Genomic DNA, 12,877 nt, shown 5'->3' with positions numbered 1-12,877 from the left:
CAAAGCTGCCTTGCCAGTCATATCACATCACAAGATCACCTGACTTGTGAGACTGAGGGCTCTCACAGCTGTGACGAAAAAACATCTCTCTCTTCTGATCCAAACCACCACCAAGAGCAGATGCTAAATGGCATATTTACTTCACTTTCAAATCTTCCATTCTTCTTCATGATAGGTCTAGAGCTACTGGAGTTATCTTCTATTGCCCCCTGGAAATCCTCACCATGTAATCCCCATGAGCTGTAAACCAATTTGGTTTCTCTTTCTAAACCTGAATGCTGTATATCAACAATGTAGGAAAAGATAGACTCCCACTTACTGCAAAGAAAACATTTTAAGTTGCAGGCAGGCATGATTAAAAGACACTTACAGAAAGCTTTTGCCCACAGCCTTCATCAGTTCACTACACAACGTTTTATATAGGCATGAGCACCACTAAACTGGCTGAACACATGAATGGGCATAGAAGAGCTGTCCACTTTGGGGGGCACCTTGTATCCAGTTGCTTGGCATACTACAAAGCATGGCTCAAGGTACATGACTAATGTTTGGATTCTTCCACTTGATACTAGTATTCCTGATCCTCAAAGATAGGAAGTTTTTCATCTTTTCATCCTTGACATTCTCCTGGACTTATTTCATTAGCACCGTTTCCTCCCATGTCCTTACCGATGTACCATTTTTGGCCTCCCACTTCACGTTTGTCTACTCTCAGGTAGGTTCCTCTCACCCTGGGATCTGAGTGATCCACTCCTCCTTTTAACTTTCTCCAATTTATCCCTCTCTCATCCTCAAGAAAAGAACTACTAGTTCCGAAAGCTGGATAGTTTGTCACTTTTTTATGTGTGTGTTTCATTAGTACTACACAATCACCCCTAGAGGGTAAGTAATGGCCAGGAATTCTGTCTCACAATTTATTAGTTTTCTCTATTAAATTTTCCTTTAATGCAGTTAAACTTACTACATATACTTCTTTGAAACATAATGTTGCAATTATTTACTTTATTTTCTATGTGTCACACAGACTAGAACCTTGAAAAAAACCACATTTCTAAAAACAGTGCTGTACCAATATCATTTCAAAAAGTTGCATAGTCTCTTTACATTTCTAGATTGGTCAGAAATCATTCATTTACAAATATCAGTAAATGCTACAGTCCTCTGGTGGTTACCAACATTGGAGCCTTTATGGTAGTCTGCTAATTTGCTCAAATGGTAAGATTGCATTGAAATGCTAGAACAACTGTATATTCATCATCAGTTCCCAAAATTGGGGTCTGCTGAAGTCATTATTCTTTATCTTTTCATTTTTTGAAACTGAGTCTCAGTAAATGTTTTTTCAACAACTGAATGTCTCATAGAATATGAGGCAGGAATGCATTTTAATGTAAAATATACAAGTGATGTGTGGACACACAGTTATGGTAGTGCCACTAATAAGAAAGGGAACTGCAAGAAATTTGAACTTGTAGGTAACTCACACAGAACAACAAGAAAGACAGAATGTATAAGGGGCATTAAAAAAGAAATGAAGCAATTATCTGAATGGGATGGAAATCAGTAAGTAGATGTGATTATCATTTACAGACAAACAAATTATTTCAATTTCAGAGAAATTGATGATTTATTCAAGAGAAGAGCTTCACAAACTGAGCAAGTCAATAATATGTTGGTCCACCTCTGGCCCTTATACAAACAATTATTCAGATTGGAATTGATTGTTAGAGTTGTTGGATGTCCCCCTGAGGGATATCATGCCAAATTATGACAAATTGGTGTGTTAGATCATCAAAATCCCAAGCTGGTTGGAGGGCCCTCCCATTATGCTCCCAACTTTCTCAGTTGGGGAAAGATCCGGTGACCTTGCTCACCAAGGAGTGGTTTGGCAAGCATAAAGACAAGCAGTAGAAACTCTTGCCTTGTGCAGGCGAGCATTATCTTGCTGATTTATAAGCCCAGGACAGCTTGCCATGAAGGGATGTAGAATGTCATCACTGTACTGCTGTGCTGTAAGGACGCCACAGATTGTTGTACCAAAGGGGTCCTGCTATGAAAAGAAATAGCATTCCAGACTTCCACTCCTGGCTGTCAGAGTGTATGTGTCCAGCCTGGAATCTCATTGACTGGAGTAGAATGGTCTTCAGTGATGAGCCTCACTTTGAAATATGCCCTGATGATCGGCAGAGAGCAGTGGTAGGATACCAGCCTGACTGTCAACCGCCGTACGGCCTGACAACCAGGAGTGGGGAGCAATTTCTTTTCATAGCATGGTTGTCATCTGCAGGTCCCTTACACCACAGGGGTAGGTCGACTTATTCTACACCCTGTTTTGTTACCCTTCATAGCAAGCCATACTGGGCTTACATTTTACCAAGATAATGCCTGCCTGCAAACTGTGAGAGTTTCTACTGCTCGTCTTCATCCTTGCTGAACCCTACCTTGGTCAGCAAGGTCATTGGATCTCTCCCAAATTGAGAACATTTAGAGCATTATGGACAGGCCCCTCCAGCCAAATCAGGATTCTGATAATTTAACAAGCCAGTTGTACAGAATTTGGCATGATATCACTCAGGGGGACATCTAACAGCTCTATCAATCATTGACAAGCCAAATAACTGCTTGCATAAGGGGGACAGGTGGGCCAATGCATTACTGAGTTGCTCAATTTGTGAAGCTCTTTCTCTTGAAGAAGGCATACAATTCTTCAGAAATTATAATGATTTCTATAAAACATTCTCAGATTTCTTGCCATGTCAATTCAGGATAAAATCTCAAGTTTTCCTTTAGCTTCTTAGGAAGTCAGAAAATAGATCTTATACTTTGTCTTCCCAGGGCTCTGCCTATGTTATTGGTTGTAGTGCTGCAGAAAGGAAAGAATCCAGTTCGTGGCTCACCACATGAATGTTCAACATTTTCATGCTTCCTTTTCATGGAAAATGCTGACTTCATATCACAGACCTATAGGCATTCTATCATAACACACACTTCAGATGATTAATTTCAGAACCTGTGTGGTCCTTGTCAGGAGCAGATTTTGCCCTGTGTACCAATGTATTTAAAGCTGCTCTCTGCTGGCATGGATGGTGAAAACTCTGGACATTAAGATACAAATCAGTGTGTGTCAAGTTTTTGGAGTACACTGAGTGCCCGAGACATCCATCCAACTTTTGTATAACAAAAACATCTAAAATGGCAGTCTTCCCTCTTTCTCTATCTTAGTGGTAAACTGGATATTTGGGTGCATACTGTTCATATATTCATGGAAGTGCTCAAGAGATTCCGTGCTGTGTAGTCAAGCCATACATGTTGTGGAGGGACAACTTCCTCTAGCATTACTTTTCCTCAACAGAAGTAGTCAGTACCAAAAATGTTTTTGAATTTTGAATAGGTTAATATTATCTCAACTGTTTTTCTAAAAAAAAATGTACACATGATTTTGCACACAATGTGTTGTATTTCAAACTAAAATCTGCAAAAAGAAATTACTTTATTTTCTTTGTTACAATCGATGTGTACTAGCCCTGAATGTACAGTTGAAATTTTATTTAGGAACATAGGAAATTATAAAATATTTGGCATGCTTAAAATTTCTATTATTAATTACACAATGTAGTACTTTTTATTATGTTTATTTCTGGATTCATTTATAAAATAATAATATAAATTAATAGAAATTCAACTGTCAAGAAAATTCATAATACCTTTGGAATGTTATTACCATGTAGTGGGCATACCTCTGACATGACTGGACATGTTTTTATATTTTGGAATGTGGGGTCCTGCCCACTCATCTCGAACAGGGTCCCTAAAGGATGCTGTGTTCTCAGATTGCTATACAACAATTCAAGCAAATCACATTAATAGTTTTTATTACAAATAAGAAGACTGATAATACTTAGCTTCGAATTTATAATGGTGTCACAAGCAATGGGTAACATGCAAACGATCAATGTCCTTTGCTGTATACAAGGTCCTTGTAAGCAAGTGATATAGATCACACATCATTGCTATCATAGTGCTAGTACTGTGCTAATACTGTCCGGCCAAGGTTGGCTGGAGCAGTGCTTATATTCTCTTCAGCTAGAGGGCATTTCTGTCATGGTGCGGTCCTCGTCATTGGGCTATTGGCTGATGTCGTCTCACCACCTCCTCTGCTCCTGCAATCTCCGTCTTCGTGCCAGCGCTTGTCGATATGCCAGAACTTTCCTCACACCCAAAGCAATGGACTGTCATCATGTAGGGAGTGCAACCACAGTGTGGGAGACAGGAGTGTGGATGCAACGTCGGGCTGGAAACTGTGGCTGCAGGAGATTTCAAACTTCTGGTTGTACCCCGCCATCTGGCCTGCGCTCTGGCAGAAACATCCCCCAGAAAATGACCAGAAGGGTACACTTCAACCTCCTGCTGCCTTGAACCAAATGAAGAAGGCAGCAATTGACGTGGTGTGGGTGGATCCAGGCCCATTGGTAGGATGAGAGGAGGTGGAGGAGAAGAAGGGTCCATCTCCCAGGGTCATCCCGCAGTGTTGTGAGGATACCTTCTGGCAGCTGTTGTGGCAATGCTGCTCTCTGGACTTGTGAATCTGGAGGAAGAGAGACTGAAAGATCATCGTGTACTTGACAGAGGTGAAGTTGATTTTGATGGCAGTGCTGCAAACCCTCTGGACCTGAAATAAGATACTTGCAAGTGCCAAGTCGATGGATGATCCTGCCTCACACCCATCGTCTGCAGGGGGGGAAGAAAAAAAACATGTGGCGCAAAGCAATACTTGCAGCCTTCCTTTGGTGCCAGATGCTGAAGAGGGTGGAGCAGGTGGAGCAGTGTCTGATGGCGGCGGCAGTGAAGCAGTTCCGCCGGCTCTTGTGGATGTGAATGATATGAGGTGAGAAGCAGCCGCAATGATTGATTCCTGGTGTGTGCAGAGCAAAGTTGGGCCATCTGCTGATTGAAGGTTCTGACAATATGTTCTGTTTCTCCTGTTTAACTGTGTATGGAGCGGTGCGCTAGTTAGATGTCGTATGCCATAACGTTCAAAGAATGTTTCAAATTCATTTGATGTGAACGGAGGTTTGCTGTCTGCCACTATGACTTCAGGTAAACCTTCGAGGCAAAAAATTGATGACAGCACCTGAATTGTGCTATGTGATGCTATAATCGAGTTCAGTGGCACAGCAAAAGGAAAGTTGCTATATGAGTCAACCACAATCAACCAATGGGTGTTCCAAAAAGGTTCTGCGAAGTCTATGTGCACACGTTGCCATGGTGATTGTGACTTAGGCCAAGTGGAGAATTTTTGTGGTGGAGTGGACTGATTTCCTGCACATGCATGACACTGTGACATCATCTGTTCTATTTGGGCATCGATACCTTGCCAAGTACTGTGTTGACGCACTAGCTATTTTGTATGAACAATCCCTTGGCGTCCTTGGTGAAGTAACTGCAACACTTCTTTTTGCAAAGCTTTAGGGATCAACACACGTGACTGTCCACTGTCATTTTGAACAAGAATTACACCTTTCTGTACAGCTGTACAGCAAGGCTATGTCAATGGGCAAAATATTGGTGCAGAACAGAGTTCTTTAAGCTATTCAGTGAGTGAGGCCAAGATGTGCAAATGTAATTTAGTAAAATGCTCAAATCGGAATCAGCTTCCTTGGCCTGTGCAATTTTCCCGTAGTTCAGCGGAAAAGACTGGCAAATCAGCATCCTGAGCATTGATGTGACAACAAGATGCAGCAGAAGCGTCAAAATCTGTGTCATGGCCAATTGGAAGATGTGAAAGTGTATCCGCATTACCATGTTGAGCCGTTGGTCAATACACAATCTTGTACTGGTATTGAGACAACAACAAAGCCCATCTTTGCAATTTTTGGGCAGTTTGTACAAGGAACCGGTTTTGTCAGATGAAACAAGGACTGCAAAGGCTTGTGATCCATTACTAAGTAGAATTTTCTGCCATACAAATAGTGGTGAAATTTGGTGACACCATACACAATAGCCAATGACTCTTTCTCAATTTGTGAATAGTTACACTGGACTTTGGACAACAGTTTTGATGTGAAAGCAATAGGCCTGTCTTTATCAACTATTCTGTGTGAAAGCACTACACTGATTCCATAAGAGGAAGTGCCAACTTGCAATATAACTGGGTTGTCATGATCAAAGTGAACTAAGCATCAATCACTGATTAATGCATCTTTAAGTTTTTGAAAAGCTACTTGGCACTCATCTGTCCAAACAAAGGGGACTTTCTTGCAATGCAAGTGATGCAATGGAGCTGCAATTGTGCAGCATTTGGTATGAACCAAATATAATAGTTCATTTTCCCTAAAACTAAGTGCAATGCTGTGACATTGCGAGTAACTGGCAAGTCTCATATGGCCAACAAATACAACTGCAGAGAATGTATACCTTGACTGTTTATGACTTGACCAAGATACTGAAATTCAGGTTTAAAAAGATCACATTTGTCCAGTCTGCACTTTAGTCCTGCATCAAACAACACACAAAATAAAGCACGTAAATTTGCAATATGTTCTTCAGGTGTATGACCTGCTATGACAATGTTGTCCAAACAGTTTGGCACTTGTGCAGTCAGCTGTTCCAAATACCATTGGAAAATGGCAGGTGTGAAAGCACTGCCAAAAGGCAAACACAAATATTTAAGCAAACCTAACTGAGTATTTACTACACACACTTTTCGAGATTCTTCATCAAGTGGTATTTGAAGATACACACCCGCAAATCAATTTTTGAAAAGTAGCATCCAGCATCTGATTTGTCCATGAGATCCTCGGGGCATGGCAATGGATAAGTATCAATCACAGTTTGTCGGTTGGCCATAGATTTAAAGTAAGAACAGAGGTGAATGCAACCTGAAGGTTTGGGGAGCAAAACCAGTTACTTGCCCATTGACTAGCTGAGATGGGTGCAATAACTCTGCTATCTTGCAATTCTTTATGTTCAGCAGCGGCTTTGTCCCATAATGTAATGGGAACAGTTCTGGCACGGCAAAATTTTGACTGAGCAATGTCTTCCAGAGTAATATGTGCAACAAAATTGTTAGCCTTGTCTGAACCTTCAGAAAAGAGTACCGGGAATTCTTTTAGCAAGCTAGCTACACTGTGTTTTGCATTGAATGCAGACACTGACAACTTATTGTCCTGAATATTAAAACCAAACAAATGAAAAGAATCAAGATGAAATATGTTCTCACACTCATGTGACTGTAGCACTGTAAAAGTCACTGTTTGTGTATGCGAGCAATACATGGCAAGCAAAGTACATGTTGCGAGAATGGAAATGTCTTGTCCATTATGAGCCAACAGTCGAGTTTTAGACGGGCATGGGGAGCCTAACAGTTCAGCCTAACAGTTCATATGTGTGATGATTGAGCAATGTGACAGAGGCACCCATGTCCAACTGAAATTTCAAATGTTTCCCACAAAAAAGTAAATGAAAAAAATGTTTGTTTGTCTGGCGTATCACTGAAGAAACTGCACACTTGCTAGTTGTCCGAATGCCAGTTGCAGACTTGGAATATACTGCATTAATGACATGGGCCTTGTGACTAGATTTTTGTGAGTGAGTCAAATTCTTATGTTTGTTCCGTTGCAAACATATGGATTGTACATGTCCTTTCCTACCACAAGCGTAACACTGAGCTTGTCAGGAGGGGCAGTCTTGGTGTTTGTGCCGTGAATAACACCCGGGGCAAGACTTTATTCTGTTTGCCTGTGTAGCCACCTGTGTAGCAAACTGCTTACATGGTGTGGAAGGTTGTGTACTCAGTGTGGTGAGCAGCTACCGCCATCAAATGGGCCGATCGCAACTGAGGGACTCAAACTGACAAATAGCTGACTGTTCAAGTGTATGAACCGATAAGGCACCGGAATCATACTGATCTAGTATTAGTACTTCCTGCTGAAATGATGGATCAGACTGTTGCAAAATCTGTTCTCTGAGTGTGACAACACATACACTGTACATGATCGCATCACACAACGTGACATCTGAATATAAAACACTGCAAGCACATTTGAATTTGCATTTACTTGTAATATCCTGCAAATCTGTTACCCACTCATGATAAGTTTGGTCTGACCATTTTTTGCAATGAAAGAATTGATACCTAGCTGCTATCACATTCACATGTTGGTCATAATAGTTAGTTAGTGAGTCGATAACATTGTCATATGCAAGTTCACTCGGAGTGGCATTTTCGAATTAATCTGAACTTGTCATTTCCTACTGTAGATAATGGATAGGGAAGTTTTACAGTACTTGGTACACTGTGGGCGATGACATGGGCTTCAAACTGAGACAACCAATCAAGCCATTCCTCGTCTTGTTCACTAAACTGTCAAAAAGGCAGTATAGCAGTAGTTGTTGCTGTAGGTGGTGCTTTTTCCATTGGGCGTGCAATGTTGGCCAGTAGCTGCTGCACCGTGTTGTGTAAAGTGGAGATCTGTTGTGGAACTCAAACAACTGCATTAGCTGTGTGGCATCTATGCTTATGGCTGCGATATCTGAACAGGGGTGAGACAGGTGGTACGGGCATGTTGGAAGTCACAAATGCAACAAACAGACAAGGCAAGCAAGCAAAGAAATTTTCTGCAATGCCCACCTGAAAACACTGATTAGCAAAAACAACAAGAAACTGTTAAAGCAAATAAGCCCCCTGCAAAGTAAAGACAAAGAGAGAATTAAGGCACCAGCACAATATAAACGAAAATTCCATGGCCGTCAGGCACTGGGTTCAGCAGATACTCGTTGCTAAATGTGGGGTCCTGCCCATTTGGATTAGGGTGCCTAAAGGATACTGCAGTCTCGGAATGCTATACAACAATTCAAGCAAATGACATTAATAGTTCTTATTACAAATAAGAAGATTGACAATACTTAACTTTGAATGTACAGTGGTATCACAAGCGATGGGCTACATGCAAACAATCAAAAGTCCTTTGCTGTATACATGGACCTTGTAAGCAATTAATATGGGTCACACATCATTGCTATCATAGTGCTCTCCTAGTACTGTGCTAATACTGTTCAGCCAAGGCAGGAGCAGTGCTTATATTCTCATCAGCTAGAAGGTGCTCCTGTTGTGGTGCAGTCCTTTTCGGTGGGCTATTGGCTGACGTCATCTCATTGCCTTCTTTGCTCTTGTTATCTTTGTTTCTGTGTCAATAAAAATGTAATTTCAGCTTTGTTAATGTGAAAATTCAAAAGACAGTGTGATATAGAAAAATGTGAGAGAATAACTTATGGTGAAGAAAACAGAAAAATGCAGAGCAGGCTTACTTCAAAGTTAATTGTGTCAATTGGAACCATGAGATCCTAAAATACGAAAATTTCAGCTTCAAGAATCAGCCCCTAGACATGAAGAACTGGAACCAACTATGAGAAAAGAAGATAAGTAAAAGTTTATTGTAAATCTTACTCGTCTTGTATGTTTTAAAAAAAGAGACCATAAAATCAGCAATAATAGTGACAATGACAACAAATTTTGAAAGAGTGGGAGATTACAAGTGGTGGCATTGTCCATGATCAATTGACTAATTATGAAGTTTTGTCTGTTTGCAGAAGAAAGGAAAGTGATTTGTACATTTGCAGTGTATGTATGAAAGGATTTCTGGTCACGTAAAGAAAGAAGACTGAAGGCTGCCCAACAAAGTAAATAGTATCAACAGCAACGAGGTATTACCAACAATGACAGACCTGATCAAATGAAAGAGGACTTTACAACTACAACCAGGGACTTCAAAAAGTAAAGATAAGTACAAACCATTTGTGAAGTTCATTTGTTTGTGGACTTGTGTGCTTGTTAAAAAAATGAATAGATATGAGGGTAGGAGCATTTAGAAGTGAAAGATTTAGGATCCACTCAGGACATGTCTGAACTGAGTGAAATTGTAGTCAGCAAAGAAATAGTAAAAACTGATATTCTGTAGTTACTTTTGGTAAAACTAGAGGAAATGAAGACAAATAACAAATTTAGTGCAGTTAATAATCAGTTAACTGAAATAAGAACTGAAAACGATTGTAAAATGGGCAGGGTAAAAGATAAAATGGACCAACTTAGTAATCAAGTTTCAGAGCTAAAAAATGTGTTGTCAGAGGGGTTAAAAAGTGTGAATGAAAAAGACAATGTTTTAGAAAATGAATTTATTGTTTTGGAAAATGAATTGATTGAATCAGTAAGACAGTTGAAGAATGTTGTGATGATGTCAGAGTCATCCCAGTTTAAACCAAAAAATTTTAAATGTTGAAAACAAAGTGCAAACTAATTTAACTGTTTTAGACCAAAAGACAGAACACGATGGAGAGGCTTGTGTTCCCGACAGACCCAGCCAGTGGCTGGAAACTGTCCAAGATGAAGAAGATGAAGAAGAAGATCAAAAAATTTCAGCAGTTCAGGATATATGTATTAATTAATGTCTGTGTGCAAACAACGGTATTGCATTGTCCAACACTCCTATCAAAATTTTTCCATCAGACAATTCACATCCAGTGGATTTCCTGCACCACTGTAGAGAGAGTTTTGTGCCAGGCATGAATGACAATCAAAAAAATTAAATTTGTTAAAAGATGTCTTGAAGGCAAAGTTCTATCATGGGTAAATTTAAATTTAAGTTAGTGGGAAACATATCAAAGTTTTGAGAAAAGTTTTTTTAAATGAATTTTGGTCAGAAGCTGAACAGGGGAGAATAAAAAGTGAATTTTTGAATGGTCCTAATTATAGGAACAGGGACGCTTCTTTGAAAGAGTTTTGTAAGAACCTACTTAAAAAATTAACACACCTTGACAAACCATTTGATGAAATAATCTTGCTTGATGCATGTAAAAGGATGTTACCAGAAAGGTTGCAATGGGATTTAGTACATGGACCTGAGGATTGTCTTGAACAATATTTACAATATGTTGATATGCTGGCTACGTTAGTAGAGAGAAGTATGTACCATAATAATTGGAATATAATAGAGGGAAACATTCCACGTGGGAAAAATATATCTAAAAACAAAGATGATGTGACTTACCAAACGAAAGCACTGGCAGGTTGATAGACACACAAACAAACACAAACATACACACAAAATTCAAGCTTTCGCAACCAACGGTTGCTTCATCAGGAAAGAGGGAAGCAGAGGGAAAGACGATTGGATGTGGGTTTTAAGGGAGAGGGTAAGGAGGCATTCCAATCCCGGGAGCGGAAAGACTTACCTTAGGGGGGAAAAGGACACATATACACTTGCGCGCGCGCGCGCGCGCGCGCGCACACACACACACACACACACACACACACACACACACACACACACACACACACACACACACACACACATATATCCATCTGCACATACACAGACACAAGCAGACGTCACCTGTCATTCAACAACATCTCTGCCTCTGAACTTCCTCCTCGACTGACATCTCTGCCCAAACTCTTTGCCTTTACATATGTCTGCTTGTGTCTGTATATGTGCAGATGGATATGTATGTGTGTGTGAGTGTATATCTGTCCTTTATTCCCCCTAAGGTAAGTCTTTCCGCTCCCGGGATTGGAATGGCTCCTTACCCTCTCCCTTAAAACCCACATCCTTTTGTCTTTCCCTCTCCTTCCCTCTTTTCTGATGAAGCAACCGTTGGTTGCGAAAGCTTGAATTTTGTGTGTATGTTTGTGTTGTGACTTGGCAAGACAGCCAAGCCACTATGATTGGTAGCCAAAAGGCACGCGTTAAGCTCATGCAGGCTGGCATGAGGTCTGGAGTTAGACTTTAGCAAAAAAGGTCGTAGCTGTTGGAATACTTAACTTTAATCCATAATTGGTGAACATCGGTCTGACGGTACATGCATCACAAGATAAATAGCGAATGATAATGGCGCCTTGCTAGGTCGTAGCAAATGACGTAGCTGAAGGCTATGCTAACTATCGTCTCGGCAAATGAGAGCGTATGTAGACAGTGAACCATCGCTAGCAAAGTCGGCTGTACAACTGGGGCGTGTGCTAGGGAGTCTCTCTAGACTAGACCTGCCGTGTGGCGGCGCTCGGTCTGCAATCACTGATAGTGGCGACACGCGGGTCCGACGTATACTAGCGGACCGCGGCCGATTTAAAGGCTACCACCTAGCAAGTGTGGTGTCTGGCAGTGACACCACAGTTTGTGTGTCTATAAACCTGCCAGCACTTTCGTTTGGTAAGTCACATCATCTTTGTTTTTGGATATAATAATTGGAATGATAGAAATCACAATGGGAAGAATTACAGAAATAGTGATAATAGTAACTTCTATCAGGATCAAAGTGTCAATAGAGAGGGAAATTTTGAACATCAGCAGGATATGAATAATGGGGATAACAGTGGGAATTTTAATAGAAGAAGCAATCGTAGGAGTAACTATTTGGGAAACAGCAGTTCGGCTCAATGAAAGTCCACAGTTTTGGGGCAAGGAAGCACAACAAGGACAGGATGCCCAATTTACATTTACAATTAGACAATAATAACAGTATTAATAATGTGGCACAGGTATCTAAAATTGAACAGAAGGAATATCAAAGTTCTCATTGATGTTTTGATCAAAAGTTTTGGGATACTATGTTTATGGTGATGTAGGTACTAATCACAAACCTGAATGTGAGAGTAGTGAGAATTTTGATGTACTATGTACTAATGATTTCTTCTCTTGGTTGGAAAACAGTGTTATTGATGTATGTAAATCAGGTAACGACTGTACTGGATCTGAACTAGGTGGTATTTTTTATGTAGATGTGAATTAGAGCTGTGAAGTAACTGAGGTTGGTAAGTCTGAGACTGGCAGCTTATTGCAAATGAATGTAGGTGAGGTAAGTGACTAAGGGAGATGAGGCTTGTGTTGTT

The 12,877-nt window shown here is 40.5% G+C and overlaps 1 protein-coding gene across 1 annotated transcript in view; it reads left to right on the top strand.

The window, feature by feature from the left end:
* Positions 1-12,877, top strand: part of LOC126190886 (uncharacterized) — a 170,850-nt gene that overhangs the window by 139,745 nt on the left and 18,228 nt on the right. The gene's annotated exons all lie outside the window — the stretch shown is intronic.

Source organism: Schistocerca cancellata, chromosome 6, assembly GCF_023864275.1.
Source record: "Schistocerca cancellata isolate TAMUIC-IGC-003103 chromosome 6, iqSchCanc2.1, whole genome shotgun sequence".
NCBI lineage: Eukaryota > Metazoa > Arthropoda > Insecta > Orthoptera > Acrididae > Schistocerca > Schistocerca cancellata.
The sequence above is the reverse complement of the archived record's forward strand: the minus strand, read 5'-3'. Positions and strand labels throughout refer to the sequence as shown.